The following is a 20,818-nucleotide window of genomic DNA, read 5'->3' as shown; positions in this document are numbered from 1 at the left end:
ACTGGCTCTACGTAGATGCTATACATGTAATAAAATGGTTCACGTGGAAAATACAAACTTCATTAATGAAGCTAAATATATCTTATATATTGCAATATCATACATAGAATATATATGATATTACAATATAATGCAGGTATTTGCAAACTATGACATGTGGGAGATATCTGTCCTACCATATGCTTTTGCACACCTGAGATCTAAAATGGCTTTTACAATGTTTAAGTAGTATTGAGAATCAATACATACTTATGTTGGTACATGTGAAATCATACAATGTTAACATTTGAGTGTTTTTAAATAAACCTTTATTGGAAAACAGCTACATATATGGCCTATGATTGTTTATGCCTTTGTTGAGACGACAATCTTTTTAAATAAGCTAAAAATATATACTCTCTGATTCTTTTCAGAGTAACTTTTTCATCCCTTCCCAAAATATATCACTGCGAGGTAAATTTAACTTCTACAGGAAGTACAAGACAATTATGCTTATAGAATTTTCTTGCACTCTGCCGACACCTTGTCTTTTCATACCATATCTCCAGGAATAGACTGCCTTTGCTGACCATTTTTTTTTCCTTCTTAAGTGAAACCCATGGAAGAAGTCAACAGTTCTGTGTTCTGTGCACACGCTGCAGACTCCTGTTTGAAGTCATGTGGTGTTTCAGTCTTGTCTTCCTAACTGACATGCCCAATTCTAAACAGTGTGACGGTCACAGCGGTTTTCACTTGGCTGTCCAATGTCAATCAAGATTCATTTTTAATTGTCTTGTATAAAGGAGTGTATTTGTTTGGCATACTGATTTCAAACTGCTCACTGCCCCATAACATCTCAGTTTAGCAAAGGAAACTCCCTTTGAAGCAAATCCAACGGGCATGATGGTTAAGCTCCTGCATAACTAATATTGTTGAGTTTTCATATCCATTATGTATACCCAAGTTGATTTATTTCAAAGGCATTGGTTTCAGAAAAAATAGTTATAAACAGACTTCAAATATTTATCACAGTCTGTTAGAAGCCTCAAAAACAATCTCAACTACAAGGTATCAATGAATACTGATTAATTGATATGTGCAATTGTATTGAAGAGGATGAATATTAAAGACTATCATGACACAATTTTCTGAAAGTTAGAGGTTTTGACCCTTTTCTTTTTCAGCCACAGTGCATGTGTGTATGATTTAGTTATACAAGTAGAAATTCTATTACAAATCCTATTACAGGTCCACCTCGTTGCTCATAAGTTGATTTCCGCTCACAGGCAGAGTATTCCTTTGGCTTCCAGGGCTGTGGTCTTCCTTGAGGACCACCATGGGCAGGTGGGTCAGCTTTGGGCTTCTACACACAATGTCTGTGGTTCAAGCCCAATAGTTGCTCCATGGGATACAGATGAAGCGATCTTCTCCCTAAACATTGACAGCCTGGAAAACTCTACAGGATCATCATGAGTTAGAAGTGATTTCATGGCTGTGAACCATGTTCATTGAAGCTCTCTGCCATGCCTTTCTCCTGGAGCTTCTGGTTACTTCAAAGAGCTGACCTCTCAGTTAGCAGTCAAGTGCTTCACCACTCTGTCATCGGAGTTCCTTATGGCTCAAAGCAACTTTATATTGACTAACAGAACTATTAACATGAACATTCAGTGTACCAGAAAAGTCGCGGTAATATGAGAAAAGTGTGATGCTTAACAGATTGTCACACAAACATTTTGCAACTCATTTTTACATTGTAGAAAATATGTCACTGTTATTTGAAAACCAAACTCCCTTCCAACCAGTCAATGCTGACTCATAGGGACCTTATAGAACACAGTAGACATGCCTCTGTGGGGTTCTGAGACTAAATATTTATGGGAGTAGAGAGCCTCGTCTTTTTCTCATTGAGTGGATAGTGGTTTTGATCTGCTGATTTTCAGTTAATAGCCAATGAGTAATTCACTATTCCATGAGGCTTGCTAATGGGAAAACGGTATTAAAAATCATGTATTTTATTTTATGAAGATTGTGAAGCCCCTGTGTTAGTCTGGGTATGTTAGAGAAACAAATCCACAGAAACTTATATGCATAAGACAGGGTTTTATAGAAAGATTAAGTGCACATCAAGAAAACATCCCAACCCAGTGCCGCTCAAGCCCACAAGTGCAACATTAACCCATATTTCCAACACTAATCCTAAAAGTTCTCCTCCATCTCACAAAACCAATGCATTGATGCCAACCACAGAGGAAAGCTGAGTCAGTGTATGTGTAATCATCTCAGGGCTGGCAGGGGTCTCCACTCAGCTGCTCTAGCACCCAGGGCTGCATCTGAGTAGGTCCATGTGGCTTCTCCTCAGGATTGTCTTGCAGGAAGTGAGCCTTGCCAGCTAAAACAGGGATGTGGTTAAGACAGCTGCACCCTAGTCCGACCATCAGAAAGCAAGAGACCGAGAAGTAGAAATGCGAGGTTTACAGAGCCATTTAACCCTCTGCACTTCAATTAATCCCACATCTGTTTATCGGCCAGCTTGGCACAAAAAACTAAGTACCTAAATATTAGACATATAGTTCAGTAATATAATAAGTACAGTAAAATTTGCAACATAACTTGCAACATAACTTGCTTAAAACAAAACATTACTACTGCTTGACAGTAGTTCTAATATCCCGTGAACTTCTGAAATATAATTATTTTCTTTGAAACTTATTGTTATCACCTCCAAAATATTTTAAGAATTCACTTGTGTTATTTGTTTCCCTTTCCTACAAGGGTTTTCAGAAATTTTGATATCCTAGATACCTTATCTGAGCAAGTTCTACAACTAAAATTACAGTTTTTAACACATCCTTGTTCTAAATCCCGATCATATATATTCTTATTTATTAGTTTCTCTAATCACATAGCTATGTAATCCATGCTGTTCTGAATATTGCAATATAATCTATTTAAGTTGAGACACATATGCCATGAAATTCAAGGGAACCAATTTTAGTAATTAAATATTTTAAACACGTTACAAATTAGTCAGCGGTAAAACTGCAAGTTGCATTAATTCCAAAAACATATAATAATTTGTTGGCCATTAATATTTCTAAAGAAATATGAGTTTGTTATATTGTAATTAAAATTATTTTGTTCCTTCTATCTATGGAAAGACATAGTAGAACTAATTTCTCTCTCTATTCTTTAAAGTGGAGTATAAAACCCTAGACCGTAACTATATATCGAAAAGAAAAATTGGAGTATGGAAAAAAGAAAGTAAAGAATCTAGACTCCTCATGGCATAGGGCAGTCACAATATGACCCTTTTAAAAATTTATTTTTGCCTAATATCCCCCAGATTGAACACTGGAAAGTTTCACAACTCATAAGACCTAAGGTGCATAGTAAACCAATAGCAAAACAATGCTTTCATTCAATTGCTCTCGCTTGCTAAAGGAACATGTGGAGAGAATAGATATCTACCCCACTAATAATAATAAAGCCAGTTCTCATTTCTGCAAGGGTAGTGTCATAGGAAATGTAGAAGGCAGAACGATCATCACCCTCCAGCGTAACGAAATCATTCCCTATACCAAGATTTGAGTGAAGGTTTGTGAAGATAACTAATAATGTGTCCCTATTCTTCCAGCAACTAGCTGTCATTGGATACCTATTGGGAAACCTGCTCACCCAGTCCTGCAGAGAACCAAGGTGCTCTTCCAAACCAATTATCAGCAGACTATGTGGGAAACCTGGACTTCTACCTCCACCTCGACATAATGAATAAATATATATCTCACTTCTTATGAGATATTATAATGAGTCCTGATAGAGGAGAAAACTTCATTAAGAGCAAAAGTTTATAATACTCAAAATTTCTTGTTTTGAATAACATGTTTTTCTTATATCAAGAACAAAGAAATATCAATTTATATTAGACAAGACAATCAGCAGGTGATTAAAAGTAATAGAATCAACTCACAAAATATTTAAGCAGCAATCATAAGAATGCTTCAATAGCAAGTATTAACTTGCTTTAAACAAAAGAAAACAAAGGCAAGGCAAATCTCAGTAAACAAGATAATAGGACCAATATGATGGCAATGATTGACAAAACAAACAAAAAACCCTCAAAACCAAATGACCCTGTAGCATAGGGTAAATCTGCCTCTGTGGATTTCTGAGACTGTAACTTTTTATGGGAGTAATACAAAATAAAATAACTTGGATGGTTTAAAAAGAAGTAAACAGAAAGAAAAACGTGATCTTGAAGTTAAAATTACAGAAAATTCACACACTAGTTACAATATAAAAGAATCCATATACTGAAAAGATAATAATGAAACACAGAACCATAATAAAAGATCAAACATTCATTTCACTGAATTATAAGAGGCCAGGAGGAAGAGAATAGAATTACAATAAAACACAAAAACAAATAAATACTGATAGAATTGTCGCAAATAGGGCAAAGACATAAACTTACAGATTTCAGCTTCAGAATGAATGGCAAATAGGATGAATTGAAAGAAATCTAAGACATCATTGTCCTACTTTGGAAGACTAAAGAGAAGCAAACAAACAAAATTCTCAAAGCATCAAGACAGAAATGAAGCCTTACCTGTGGGAGAACCAAAATTCAAACATCAGACAATATTTCATCAGAAACCATGAGACCCAAAAGGAAGTCACACAAAGTTTGGAGTGTGTCAAAACAAAAACAACAATCAACCCAGGCTTCTGCATCCAGTGGGCATATCTTTTAAAAATAAGGGGGAAATAAAATCATTCTCACATGAGAGAGAAAAAGACAAGTGACATTATAAAGAGTGGTTAATATTTTCTAAAAGCAAGCAAACAAACAAAATAGAGAAAGTAACCTTGGACGTTCAGAAAGATGAACAACAGAAGGACAAAGATGTAGGCAAAACATCTATATTATTCTTTGAGTTACATAAATTGTGTTTGACAGTTAAAGCAAAAACTAAGACATTGGTATGGGTCTGTTTAGACTGGAATTTTCTAAATAACTATATTTAAACGTGAAAGGGTATAGAGATGAAGAAAGTGTAGAGTAGCTAGTAGAAGCAGAAAAGATCTTATAAAAATATACATGCTAAAAGAAAAATAATTTTAAAATATGGTAAAGGGAACCCTCTACCTGCATTTAGATATCAAAAATTCTGTAATTTTATCTGTAAATTTCTAACTCCCCCTCTCAACAATCACTGCCACTAGACCAAAAATCTGGAGGGAAAATAGACATCCATAACACATTCAACCAACAGAATCTAGTTGACATTATAGAACACGTCATTCAGCAGCAACTGAGTGCACACTCTTTGAAATATTAAACAAATACATAGTCATATCATAGCTTTCATCATAAAGCAAGTTTCAACTAATGTTTTTAAAAGTGTGACATATAAAATAAATCATTTTCCAGACAATAAATAAAATAACAATCAATATCAGAGGTAAATGGGGGGAAATAAAAAGACAATAAAGTGAACAACACTCATTTAAATAATTAATGTTAGTTTTGTTTGGAGAGTGAAAGACACGTGTGAGAATAAAGCCCTCTGACAATCATCACGGGCATAGGAATTGTCTTGTCAGTAAGCAGAAAGCATTGGAATGTGCACTGTTGCACATGCAGTTGTGGTAAAATTTAGCTCCCTGTCATTTTAGCCCCCTTATCATCCATTTAAGTTTGTCCTAATTTTTAATATTTTCTGCTTTGTTTTCAATGGAGGTTTTTAATCTGTTTTACTTTGTTATTGTTGTCAATTATTTTTAAATTATTTTTTCTATATGAAATTCAGGATAGGTAAATCTATAGAGACAGTAACTGGATTAATAATTCTTTAAGGGTATGGCAGGGGAGGTTGGTGAAAATGGGAAGCTAATAACTTTTAGTACAAGAATGAAGAAAATGTTAAACTGATTATGACGGTGATTGTGCAACTTTCTTGATGTGACTGAACCAGTGAATCATTTGATATGTGAATTATATGCCAATAAAACTGTTGAACAGAGAAAACAATCTATCTACTCATCTTGTATTCAGTTGTTCTCCCGTGGCTTTTCCTTGTGCTGTGATGCTGGAAACGGTGCCCCCATCCTTTCAAATACCCACGGTAGACACATCTCAGGGGAGATTCCAGACAAACACAGACTAGGAACAAGAAAGAGCTGGTTCATTTTGGAAACATCTAGCTAAAAAATGCATTGCAAAAATTAAACAATATTTTCAGACATCTTATCAGAAAATAAGGTTCTGAGGGAAAAACACTGAAAATATGCTTGAGAAGAACTGTATCCTTGGGATTTAACTTATGATGTGAATGGAGAAACCTTTGGAGTTTCCATTTTCTGATATAGCAGGACTTAAGAATGAGAAGGAACAGATGTACATATGAATTAATAACAGGAATGTGAAATTGATAGGACAAATCTAGGAATACTGGAAGTCATCAAAAATTAAATGGCATGCAGAAAGACCAATATACTAGCCCTACATGAGTTGAATTAGACAATCATATGATATATGATGTTGTAAGTGACAAATTGAGAAGGAATTGCATTGCATTCATCTTTAAAAGAACACTACAAAAATCTCACCTCCATTACAATTATGTCAGTGATAGGATAATTATTACTACTACTACTCAAATTTAAAGTGAGCCCATAAAACCAAAGATGAAATGCAAAATATTTACCAAATGTTGCAGTTTGAAATTTATCCAATGTATGATCAAAATTCTTTGAAAATTAATGGTGATTAGAATGAGAAAGTTGTGAATAACAAAGAAGGATTAACACTTATGAGATATGGCCATGGCTATGGAAGTAACACTGAAATCACATGATTGAATTTTGAAATGTCAATTATTTATGGTAAATAACTTTCCACCAATGTGAACAGTGACTGCACACATATTCTTTGATAGTTCAAATTCATAGAAATAGCACTAACTTCATCTATGGAAATACATCCTGGATAGGGTCATTGCCAGCAATCAGAACATGGTCAGGGACCAACTGCACAGCAGAATATCATTTGCTAATATGCAAGTTCAGGTTGTATCTGAAAAAAATTAAAATAAGTTCATGAGAGGCAAAGTGTAGCCTTAACTATATCCTGTCTGTGTTTAGAGACTCCTTAATGTAAATTTGATGCAGTAAGCAGTAACGAACAAAGACCATAAAATGTGTGAGATGACATTAAAAATATCAAAAGTAAGGAAAGCAAAAGATTATTAAAGGTACATGGAATGAAAAACTAAAACTGACCTCATATCAAATTTAAAACTTTCTCTTACAACAGAGTAACTAAAAGATTTAAATAGAAGTTTTCAAAAGGTGGCTGAAGATGACATAGCAGTGAAGAAGTCTTACACAAAGATAAGAAGTTAGTAAACCCAAAGGGTTTCCCTTCCTTTCTGAAGCTGAAAGTAACTGAAGAAAAATGTCAGTCCCATATGCAAGATTCAAGAATTATATGGACAAAGTAAAGACGTATTTTAAAAGATAAAGGAAAAGACAGGCACTGTACCCCAAATGATGTGTATATATTCAATCATTCCGAATAATAGGATCTGATCAAGTATCAGTCACATTAAAGAAGTTCAAGCTACCTGAGGACATTGCTGAAAAGGAAGACTCTAGAAATCTGCTTGGTAGGAATCAGCCAATACATCCATAAATAGAGTTCTTTACATATCTATGCTTTGAAAAACTGGAATAAAGGTGCTTTGCCAAAGGACTGGAGGAGAAACATTTTTGTGTATACATTCTAAAGAAAAATAAGCCAACAGAATGCAGAAAGTGTTGACTATTTTCATTAATATTATGTTATTGCTTTCAAGTGCCAGTGAGTTCATTCTGATGCAAGGTAACCCTATGTACAACAGAAGGAAATATTCTTCAGTTCTATTTCTTCCTCACAAATGTTATATTTAGCTCATTGTTGCAGTCACAGTAGAAAGCTATCTCTTGAGAGTCATCCTCTTTGTCGCTGATCTTCCACTGTACAAGGCATGATGCACTTCACCAGGGATTTGTCCCTTTAGACACCATGGCCAAAGTTGAGAGACTAAGTCTTGTTATCCTTCTTACAAATTACATGCTAGCTCCTCCTCTATAGAAAACGGATTTGTTGGTTCTTCTGGGAGAATAACATTCTGACAGTATGTCATCAAAGACAGATTTGTCTGTCCTTGCAGCAGCCCATGATATTTCAGTATTCTTTCCAAAGTCATAATTCAATTGCATCAGTTCTTCAATTTTCTTCATTCATAGTCCAACTGCCTCATCCATACGAGGCAATTTGAAAATGCCATGGTTTCTGTCAGGTGCATCGTAGTCTTCAATTTTATATCCTTGTTTTTCATCACTTTAAAGAGGTCTTGCCATCTGTGTTAGTCTCAGTATATTAGAGGAAAAAAAACCACAGAAACTATTGTATACGAGACAGTTTATATAAAGGTTAAGTGAACATCAAGAAAACATTCCAACTCAGTGCTGCTCAAGCTCACAAGACCAACATTAACCCCCATATGCCCGACACAAATCCACAAAGTCCTCCGTCATCTCAAAAAAATACATACTATGATGCTGACTGCGGGAGGAAAGCTGAATCAGTGAACGTGTAAACATCTCAGCACTGGCAGGGGTCTCCACACAGCTGCTCCAGCATCCAGTGCTACATTGGGGTAGGTCCATATGGGTTCTCCTCAGGGATGTCTTGCAGGAAGTGAGCCTTGCCAGCCTGAAGCAGGGAACCGGCTAATGCAGCTGCTCCCTGGTCCGACCACTACAAAGTAAGAGACTGGATTACTAGAATGGCGGGGCTCACTGAGCCATTTATCTCACTGCCTTTCAATTAACTCCACATGTGTTTATCAGCCAGGTTGGCACAATAAGCTAACTACTTCACTATCAGATTTATCTAATGCAAAATGTCACTTGATTCATTGACTTCTGCTTGCATGAACATTGAATATATGTAAAGTAAAATTAAATGCATGACAATTTCATTCCATTCTCGTTGATCATGTTACCAATTTTCTAAGTGTGAAGATTTTGGTTTCCTTTTACCTACCATAATTTGCAATCCATACTGAAGACTCCAGTTTTAATCTTTATCATGTACTTCAATTCCTCCTCATTTTCAAGCAAGATAGTCTCATCTGGATATGACTGATAGCAGCCCAGAAATGCACTGATGTACTTTAAAGGGGAACCTGCTGCGAAAGATCGTTTAAACCTGAACACTGGCCAGTGAATAAGAAGATTGAAGAGAACTTCGTTCTTTTGATTGACAGTGATGTTGAAGGATATTAACTATACAATGGGACATCAGAAGAATAAACACGTCTGTGCTGGAGGAAGAACAATCAGAAAGAAGATTCCTTAGAGACAAGAACAGTGAAACTCCATCTTCGATATTTTGGACCAATTATCAGGAGGGACCAGTTGCTGGAGAAGGATGTCATGCTTTGTAATAAAGGATCCATGAAAAGGAGAAGGACCCTTCAGGAGCTCATTGAGAAAGGGCCCTCAATTACCTGCAATAGTGCGTTTAAGCAGAGGAATAACTGTAATGATAGAGCCAGCTGAGCCATACCTACCACTAACAAGGAAAAAAATGAATAAATAAATAAACAGAGGGAGAAATAAATAAATAAGTAAAATCTCCAGGCTGAGATGGTTCACTAAAGAAGTCCATGAAATATTTAGAGAAAAACTGTACCGACTCCACAGAATTACTGTCAGAAACGGGAAGAGTGAGGACTTCCCCATCCATTCCCTGAGAGACACATGTATACACACTTGTGCCATAACTTGATTCATCCAGCAACAGTTCAACTCCTATAGCGCTCTGAAAGCAAAACAATTTTGTACGATGGCTAAAGCATGTTGTATATCTGTATTGCATTTTAGGTGTTTTATATGTACATGTATATATATTTCTTGAAAAAGGGTACTAACATAGTAAGCTCAAATATGAGCTGTGAATAATTCTTTGAGAATTTAGTATGTACAAAAGATAACGATTGTCATGGAACATGTACAATATTTTAGTTTCAATTCAAATTTTTTATATATTTAAATATTCTACTTTATTAGAGCCAATTTATCAGGGTTTTTTTCTGTATTAATTTCTTTAAAAGTAAGAGAGAAAATAGTCATTTTAATTGTGAATATGAATGAAAATACAGTCCCCTTCCTGAGAACCAAGTACATGAGCTGAAAATAAATGTTTATTTTTCTTGTTTCTATCTCACTCTTCCACACCTCTACTGGTGCTTTCTAAATCGATTTCTGATTTAACTACCTGTGTACATACAGTTGTTTCAGTGCCTGCAGCTGGGAGATGGAAGACTGAAGTTGTTGCCTCTTTTCAAATTATGTTTCATATGCTATTTCTCCAAGGGCATTTAATGTCTTACTGTGAGGTCATTAAAATCCTAAAGCTGAGAGAAATGGCCATTTTAGACTGCAATGGAGGACAGTGAAAATCATAAAAGATATGCAAAATATTTCTGAAATGCATAAACTGTACAATCAAATTGTTCACGTATCCCCATGTATATTCACCACAGAAATGCTTTCAAGATCGCCTGGTGGCAGGGGGGAATAATGACTTGCAATACAGCTGATCTGGACTCATGATGACTATGTACGTAAGGGTAGAGCTACACTCATGTTTGCAAGGCCCAGTGCTGATGAAATTTGCTACCCAATAAAAATGTTGTAACTCTGAGTATATATTCAGTCTACTTCAGTTGGGGCCACTCTAGAGTGTTTCAGGAGTGATATTTTCATCATTGCTAAATGTAACACATTCACAAATTCAGTTTGTATTAGAAAGGAGGCAATGGGTATTATAGATAGAATGGCAGATACCTAAATTAGGATCACTGAAAATATCATACCTCAATAACTTTCAGTATAAGATAATTTATTCATTTTCACAAATATGCATACATAAATGCATGGATACATAAGACCCTATGATTAAAAAGTAATTGTCAACATGTTTACAAGCAGCCTTGCTTATCACATTCCACTTAAAAGATTTGCGTCCTTGTGGACAACTCTGCAGTAACTATGACCTACTACAAGCAAAAATACCAGAAATATATATTTGAATACATCTATATGTTTATAGTAAAATAGTAAAAAATTACAATCTTTTCTAAAGTCTAACTCAACTCCCCCACTGCCTTTTATTTCAGAAGAGCTTTTGTCTGTATTTCCTAGATTCCATAACTTAAAATTCATTAAATTGATTTAGCCAAAAATGAAACTAATTTCACTTAAACTCAGAATCCTTAAAGGAAAACAAAATGTTACTGTAATTTAAACAGATTATAACATTTTATTATACATAAAGTTATGTATATAATACAGTACATAATTTTTCATGTAAAGATGTTCTACTTAGTGTGAGTATTCTCAAAGGGTTATGCGTATTATTCTTTGATGAGCGGTTGGTAACAGACTAACAAGAACATGGTGGAAGTTCAGCAATCAGGAAAACAAAATGACTGAGTAAATGCTGACTCATTTTTCACTTTCCTTTGGAGATTGTAGAAGTGGCCAACTATTTACTTTCTCCTTTTTTATTTCTAATATAATACATACATCTCTAGTTGAACCCGGTGTTGTTGTCATCCGGAGTTGCATAGACAGTTGGATTGGAAAGTGGCCTTTGAAGAAGCCACATAGCTAGTGAAATGCTCTAGCTCTTTCCCGAAATAGTCTCAGACTCTTTGTAAATGTCAAAGGAGAGCCACAAATCTCAAGCAGTTGCCAAAACCAGCACGTCTCTGAATGTCACAGTGGTGCTTGATACAAGCCGACCACACAGGGCTTTTCTGTGAGTGTCAGATATTGTCAGGTTCATCTGAAAGAAAGATAACATTTTAGGAGAAGATTTGAGAGGTTTAAGGGGAAATGCATTTATGCTTTTCGAGGGTCAGCAGGATTGCGACGGGACATCATCTGGTTGGATAGGGCAGGCTGCTGCATTTCAATTACAGAGAATTTTTAGATTCTTGCTCTATAAAGCTGTGATTAACCATCTTTAGATGCTCTAGACTTAAGTAACCAGCTATTTAGATTTTATTTTAAGTTACTGGTGATTGTTTTTGACATTTTAATCAGTGATATAGGTTAATTTCATATTCATCAAGAGTTTATTATAACTGAGACATATTGGGTTTCTATAGCAGCAACTTAGTACAGCTAACAGAAAAAAAAGATGTCCTGATGAAATTAACCCACGTTGCTATTTAACACTGGCATTTAAAGAATTTCACTGGAAAGCCTATACTGTTTATTTTCTCTAATAGTTTCCTATTATTGAATTTTTATTATTTAGAAGAAAATATGTTCTTGGAAAATCCTTTAATTTAACTTATTCTTAATTGAGAGACTACTCTGGTATGTAGAAATTCTCTATTTCTAAGAAATTATAAATGTGCATATATTTTACTATATTTTTCACAAATTTCTTCATGTAAATAATACATATATTATAGACAGAAATTGACAGCATGTCAAAACTTTTACTATTGCACACCATGTACATACCATTCATGTCTCATGGCCTTTCCAGAAGTGACTTTTGGCCTCAGTCATTTTATCCAACTATGCTACATTTATCATATTGGTATAATACAGATAAAACCAATGGTAAAGGAGCCTTGGATGAGTGTTGTACTACCTTTAAAATCAGAAACGAAATGACTAAAACCTTCAAGCCCAACGAGAAATGGGTGGCGTCAGGCCAGAGGTCAGCACACTGGGATGCCACGGGCAAAGCACAGCGGTCCTTGCGGAGGGTGGCGGCTGTGCCAGGCCTAAATAAAGTTGCGATGTAAGATGCTGTGAGCTGGCGCTGCTTTGCCACTGTGGAGCCCCTGGGTGGCCATTTAGACTGCTTTCATTGTCACAAGAGGCCTAAGCCCCCCTGCTCCCATGACTGACCGAGATACCAAAGGTGTGTTAGCAAGATGCTGAGTGGCAAAGGGCCATGCTTGCTGATGCCCCACCTAAGTGGCGAGCTCCAGAGGGCATCTTATTTAACCTGGGCTGGGGCTGGTATGGACTGCTGGCTGAGCGGAGTAAAAAATGATGTATTTCTTCGTGGGGGGAAACGGCCAAGCAGAGAAGTAATCTAGACACGAGAAGGGGTGCTTCACAAACTGAAAGGGAGGTTTCGATGCTGCTGTGAACCAAACCTCTCCATCAACAGGCACCAAGAAAATTACTGTATTTGAGAAAAACAACAAATAATAATTTAAGTCATCAATATGTAAAACTTTGACAAAGAACATCTATAGAAATGACACACGGGGGTTATATGGTATGTAAAAGTCACAAAATTGCATAAAATGTGACACACACACACACCCCCCAACACACACGTGAATACATGAGAAAGTCACAAAAAGTTCATGGAAAAATGAAAAGAATGGGATTTTCCCATGACCTTATTGACACTCCAGTCTCGCGCGCATGCGCACGCGCGCGTGCGCGTGTGTGTGTGTGTGTGTGTGTGTGTGTGTGTGTGTGTGTTTCTGTTTAAATTCTGGAACAGCCATGCTTTATACATGTGCATTTTGTTTATTTATTAATTTTATTGATGTATTCCAGAATACTCAAAATTTATCTTGTGATTTCCAAGGCTATGCACTGTCTATTACTTTCCTAGCAGAATTCTTTCTTTAAAAAAGACTTCATTACTTAACAATTGATAATGGGAATTTTTGTTTTTCTATACCTAGGGAATTGCTGAACAGAGTCCCTGTAAGAAGACTTTATTTCCACCTCTCACATCTTAATTCCACCTATAGAAATCCTCACCATTGTTGAACCTAGTCATAGACATGCTCCATGCTTCAAGATTCACAGAACATTCCTAAGTGAGCAAGTGGCACGTATCACTCTTTGATAGACAAGAAACTGATGATGAGAGGCAGGGAATAAATACTCCTGTGTATCTTTGTACCCCATGATACTGCAGTATCAGAGTATGCTACTCAGTACTGCGTCATGATGGAGTGCACAGGCACACGAGAACTGGTGTTCAAAGGAGCGCGATTGGCTTCGTTAGTTATCATTGGACTGCTAATTGAAAGGTCAGCAGTTTAAACCCATCAGCCACCCCATGGGAGAAAGATGAGGGTCTACTCTCCTGACGATTTACAGCCTCTCAAACCACAAAAGGGAGCTCTACTTTGTCTTAGAGGGTCATTGTCTGAAAATCTACTTGATGAGAAGGAGTTGTACACAGAGTAAATGTAAGCTTACCATGTAACAGAGGGCCAATGTAATTCTGCAATAATTACTGACACTTCTGGTTACGCATTTCATCCTTGGCGTCATGCCGCCAAAGCCGAAATTACACTTTCATGCTACATTGCAGTATTGTGACTATCGCCATGCAACTCGCTTCATGCCGATGGACTATGAACAGAACTGCTGTCGAGAATTTAAGTTTTTTATGTGGATTAAGAGAAACTCTTTCAAAGAGAGTATAAAATACTGCCTGGTTTAAAATCGTGAAAAATGTACCTCAGAGTTATGCCCTTTCACCATACTTATCCAATCTGTATGCTAAATAAATAATCCAAGAAACTGGGATATTTGAATCAGAACGTGCCACTGGGATAAGTAGTGCGCTCATCAGTAGTCTGCAATGTGTAGATGACAAAAGTTTGCTTGCACAAAATGAAGAAGACTTACAGCAGCAAACCGAGGAAAACCAAAGAAGACAAGCCGCAGCGTGGATTGGAACTCAATGTAAAGAAAACCGAAATTCTCATAAGTCGACCAATAGATGACATCCTGTACATGGAGACAAGATTGACATCTGGAGGCTGATTGTGCTTGGCTCCACAATCACTGCTCCTGGAAGCAGCCGGAGACATCAAACTACGTGTTTCAGGAAGCAAATCTGCTGCCCTAGAACTCTCTAAAGTGTGAATACCGAGGGCGACGGTGCACCTGACCAAAGCCAGGGGTTTCAACCACCTCAGCTGGAGATTGGACAATGCAAGAAGAAGACTACAGAAGAATGGGTGTATTGAATTATGGTGTTGATGAAAAAATATTGAAAGCACAGTATTTTTGTTAGAAAGGAGACAGTGATTTTGGAAGTTGCTAAAAATCATGCTGAATTATATTTGGGGCATTCAATATAATTTAGCTTTTAGAGGTACTAATTTATCATTTATAATCATTTCAGTTATATGAAGGGGTATCAAAAAGTTAATAGAAAAAATTACATTGTATTTCAACTCCATATTTCCACACACTATTGAAGACACTGTATATTGGTATTTTAGGATTATTTCAATATAAATATTAACAAATTAGTTTCAACAAGAACACTCTAGACATCATTAAAAGACTATATGTCTGAACAAGTGACATTATTTTTATTATTACCATAAAGGAAAGTTTTCAGGACTTTATAGGCAATATTTGTAATTAAGTAACATCCATCTTTTAATAAAACACGAGGCAAATACATTGCAATGCAAAGTTATATTTAGTTTCTTGTCATTGAAATGTGATATCTTATCTGTAAGCACATTCTTCTCTAAAGCAAAAAGAAAGTGAAAACATGAATCATAAACCTACTTGGTTAATTTAATCACAAATATGTTTTCAATACATTCTCTAACACAAGAGTGCAGGTCTTATATATGGGTGTTTGTCTCAACTACTCACTGTCTGCTGAGTAGTCCCTACTGTCATTACTTTTAAAATGTAAGGATTTGGTGATCTTATATACATGGAGTTGGTATAGAAATATAGAAAAATGTTCTAGAGATAAAGGAGGTTTTCAAAATGTAAAGTAGTTCTGCATAAAGGTCTGCTTAAAATAATAAAAATTGTCAGATATATTTGGTTGTAGATATAACTACCTAACCAAAACAATCCAGGAACAATAAAATGTGCTTTTTATGTATGAATCCTGAACTTCCAATTTAATGTAGTTAATTAGCATCATGTTCTTTCAATCAATTGTCCTTATATCATGTTGGAATATCTTCAAAAACCTGAGAGAATGCAATGCAATCAAAAGGAACAGAAGAAGTGGGGAATTGTTGAAGATAAAAAAAATGCTACAGGTCTAAATCTTGATCTGGTCGACATATAGGAGTGGAATACTCTTTGTCTAGAGGAAGTTTTGTGGACGACTTTTCAGGAAGCAACCAGACAGTAGAAGGCACTTTTTCAATGGGCATGTATGACTTCCAGAATGTGATGGCTTCTGGATATGTCAACTTGGCAAGAAGGTTGTAGTCTCTAGTAACATAAAACAAATAGATACGCTTTGTTGAAGATGTCACTGTGTCTCAAAGACAAGCAGCTTTATACAGCCAAATAAGTGAAATGTCAGAACATGTGATGAAAAAATAAGAACTAAGTGTTAGGCTGAGAAGCAAAACTTGTTATCTGAACCCATAACCTGCTCTGAAGGTGAAGGCAGTCAGATTCCCAAAGGATTTGTAGCCGCTGAAATTCCCAGAACATTCTACTGTACCCTATGCGCTCCTTATGAGTTGGAGTGAATTTGATAGAGTGGGTTTGATTTTGGTTATATTATTATTTTAATATCTTGATGGTATTGACTTGTTAAGATAATTCTGAGACCATGACATATCCAGTAGGCAATGTAAATTAATTTATTTTACCATGATCTCAAAAAGATACATCACACCCACTAAATAATTTGAATTGTTTAAATCTAGTGACCACTGTCACATTGTATTCTATATAGTACTGGAGAAATACGTATTCATATAGGGTACAAAATAAATAATTTGCATATGTATCTATCTTTCTGCCTTTCTATTTTTCTATCTATTCATTTATCGTAAGCTTACATATCAATGATGTATGCACCTCTCCTGTTAAAATATTTTCATATTTAGGGCTATAAAAGTTTACTTGCTTCCAAATACTACAAATGTTTAATCAATTATGTATTATTCTCTGCCAGTTTTCTGTTTATGCCCAATGCTTCTCTTTTCATTTAAAGAGATTTTTAGACAGTCCCTGATTCATTACATATTTGAGTTATGAAGGCCAAATTTAGGACAGTCTTATCTTGTTGGTGTTTCCACATCTTATCATTGGTAACATGTACTACAAACCATGTGGCCTGTCATAATTTGGTGATGTTATCATTCTCAGATGTTCTTTGCAGATATTCAAAGAGAAGATTTATAAAGAGAGTGATAATAAAAGCAATGCAAAGCGTTGCCCACATATGGCAGGGTTCCATCCTGCAGATCCAGCACAAGTAAATCAGCTCTGATACAAGCCAAATCCTGCTTCTTAAAAAGAGTTTCCGATGTCATTATTTCCTGCTAGTTACTAAATGATAGAATGAGCATCCGTGAGTGAAAAGTTGAGAATGATGCGAGTAGCAAATTACACGTGGCAGCACCGAGTCAGCGAATGAGAAGCTGCACACATAATAATCACGAAAAGTATTATAGGTTTGTTTCATCATAACTTGATTGCATTGTAAGTCTGGTACTGGGTATAATAATAAGTATTTTTTGAAATAATGAGCTGTTTAACTTTCATCGAAAGAGACTTATGATGTGGACAACCGGTATTAAAAATTCAAATGGTCCTACCTAGGTTGCTCTCAGTTGTGGACGTGGCACCTCATAATGGCAGGATCTCTTAGGCGTCTTTTTTACTCTGTTTGAATGAGTGGCAGCTGCTTTTGTTTTGCTACGTACAGATTTTTAAGCAGATAATTTATTAAAATGCCACTTATTGTTTTTTCTTGTACTGGGTCCAGATAAGAAACTATTCATGCTGTCTGACTTTGAAAATGTCGTTTTCTAGCACCCAGCCTTTTATGCAATACTATTGCTTGCTAGAATTAAACAATGCTATCAAGTCATTTTAAAGTTCAAGAATCAACTCATTTGAGATTCAAATGCTCATTATATAGCAACTGTTCCTGTTAATGCATATATTTTTTATTATTCCATACGTTTTGTTAGCTTAAATATATAATTATTCATGTGTATTGTAGCACAGCAGACAATATTAAAAAATTTCCAAATTAAAGTTTTCCAAACGAAAGTACTTGCCTTCTCAATATCCTACCCAAGGCAAGTAAGTGGTCCCAGTGCATCATCCTCTTGAAACATTTCAATGGTATTCTAACAATTCCTAGAGGCTTGCTATTGAATAGTGCTTGAAAGTCTTCCTTCAGCACCGCTGGTTCTTACTCGGATGCTACTTCCGGAAATGGTGGAATATTGACTACTGCATCACACATTTTCTTGTGATGGTACCATTGCTCTACCGTGCTGCAGGGAGGGCTCAGGAGAGGAGCTGCGAAGGACAATATTGTGGTTGCTGTTGTGGGTGTTAGGTGTCCTTAAGTCGGGTCAGCCCATGTTGATCCTATGCAAAGTAGAAAAACTCAGGCCTGTCCCTATGCCACCCTCACCATTGTTGAACTATGTATTGAAGCCATCGTGTCAGTCCACCTCTTGGATGGCCTTCCTCTTTTTCACTGGTCCTCGATTTTACCAAGCATGCTATCTTTCTCCCTGGAAAGTCCAAAGTCTGAAAGACAAAGTCTTGCCACCCTGGCCCCTAAGGAGTGCCCTGGCTCTACTTCTACCAAGACTGATGGTTTGATCTTTGGGCACTCAATGGAACTTTCAACATTATTTTCCAGTACCACACCTCAAATTTATTAAAATGCCACTTATTGATTCTTCATCACTCTACCTCAGTCAATATCCAACTTTCACATACGTATGAAGCAATGTAAAATACCATGGCTTGGATCAGACACACTTTAATACTCAACATTCTGTCCCTGCTTTTCAACACCATAAAAAAGTCTTCGCAACTTATTTAACCAATCCAACATTGCTTTTTTGATCTTTTGACTGATGCTTCCATGAGCATTGTTTGTGGATCCAAGCAAGATGAAATCCTTGACAACTTAAAACTCTTCACCATTTATGACCTTACCTATTGCTCAAGTTGTGAAGATTTGGTTCTCCTCTATGATGAGTTGCAATCCATATTGAAAGCTATTATCCGTGATCATCATCTGCTAATGCAGCAAGCAAGTTCTGTCATCTGCATACCACAAGCCTTCCTCCAATTCTGATACCACACTCTTCTTTATATAATTCAGCTTCAGCACACAGATTGAATCGTGTGCTCGGTGGATGCGGCCTAGATGCAAACCGTTCCTGACTTCAAACCACGCAGGATTTCCTGGTTCTTTCCTCATCCCTGACTCTTGATTCAAGTCAAGTTCCCAGGGAGCAAAAAACAATCCTCTCAGGTTCTCATTTTCTCAAGCCTATCCTTCGTTTGTTATCAAATGCTTTAGCATAGTAAATAAAAAAACACAAGTAAATGTCTTTCCCTATCTTTTGCTTTCATCCCAGATCCATCCAAAAATAGCAATGATATTCCTTGTTCCATACCCTCTTCTGAATCTGGTTTGAACCTCTGGCAGCTCCCTGTCAGTGTACTGCTGTAACCATTGTTGAATGATCTTCAACAATAATTTACTTGCATGTGATATCAATGATATTGTTCAATAGGTTGAGCATTCTGTTAGGTCACTTCTCTTTAGAATGAGCACTAATATGAATCTCTTCCAGTCAGTGGACCACTTAGATGTCTTCAGATTTCCTGCTAATAGATGATCAAATAATTGGTTGCTGTGCTTTATCATCTGGCTGTACTGTATCATTTCATTTGGTATTCCATCTATTTCTAGCCTTGTTTTTGGCTAACACTTCAGTGAAGCTTAAACTTCTCCCTTCAGTACCATTGGTTCTTGCTCATCTGCTACCTCCGGGTATGTTGGAATGTCAACTAGTTCTTTCAGATACAGTGATCCCGTGTGTCCTTGCCATGTTTTTAATGCTTGCGGCATCATTCAATATTTTGCTCATAGTCTTTCAATATTGCAAATCGAGGCTTGAATTTTTCTTGATTCCTTTTAGTTTAAGATATGCTGAGGGTCTTCTTCATCTTCGGTTTAATAGCTCTAGGTCTTTTCACATTTTATTGTAATATTTGGCTTTGTCTTCTCAAGCTGCCTTTTGAAATTTTCTATTCAACTCTATTATTTCATCATTTCTTTGATTTACCTTAGCTAGTCTATGGTTAAGAGCAAGTTTCAGAGTAACTTCTGATATTCAATTTAATATTTTCAGCTTTCCTATCTTTTTAATGACCATTTGCTTTTTTTCAAGAATGATATTATTGATGTCTTCAGACAACCATACATTCTTCTCTAATTAGTATTCAATGCAGCAAATTTGTTCTTGAGATAATCTCAACATCCAGGTGAGATAGACTCAAGGTCATATTTTCACTCTCATGGACTTATTTTAATTTTATTCAACTTTAACCTGAACTTGGATCTAGGTACTCAATGATATGTTTCATATTGTGCCCCTGGCCTGATTTTAGCTACTGATACTGAGTTTCCCCACTGTCTCTTCCCACAAATTTAGTCAATTTGATTTCTGTATGTTCTATCTGAAAAAGTCTGTATAGTCACCAGTATTTAAAAATGAATTTATTATGAACAATTCATTGGTCTTAGAAAATTCTAACATGCTATATCGAGTTTCAGTTCTACCACGGAGACAATATTTTCCAACTACTGTTCCTTCTCTGTTTCCAACTTTTGCCTTTCAGCCACCATTAGTTATCAATGAGTGTGTGTGAGATCTACATCAGACTGAAGACATTAGTCAAATTCTTCAATTACTTCATTACTGAGCTTCATGGTTAGAGCATAAATATG

This window comes from Tenrec ecaudatus, chromosome 11 (assembly GCF_050624435.1).
Source record: "Tenrec ecaudatus isolate mTenEca1 chromosome 11, mTenEca1.hap1, whole genome shotgun sequence".
Lineage (NCBI taxonomy): Eukaryota > Metazoa > Chordata > Mammalia > Afrosoricida > Tenrecidae > Tenrec > Tenrec ecaudatus.
Note: the sequence above shows the minus strand (reverse complement) of the source record.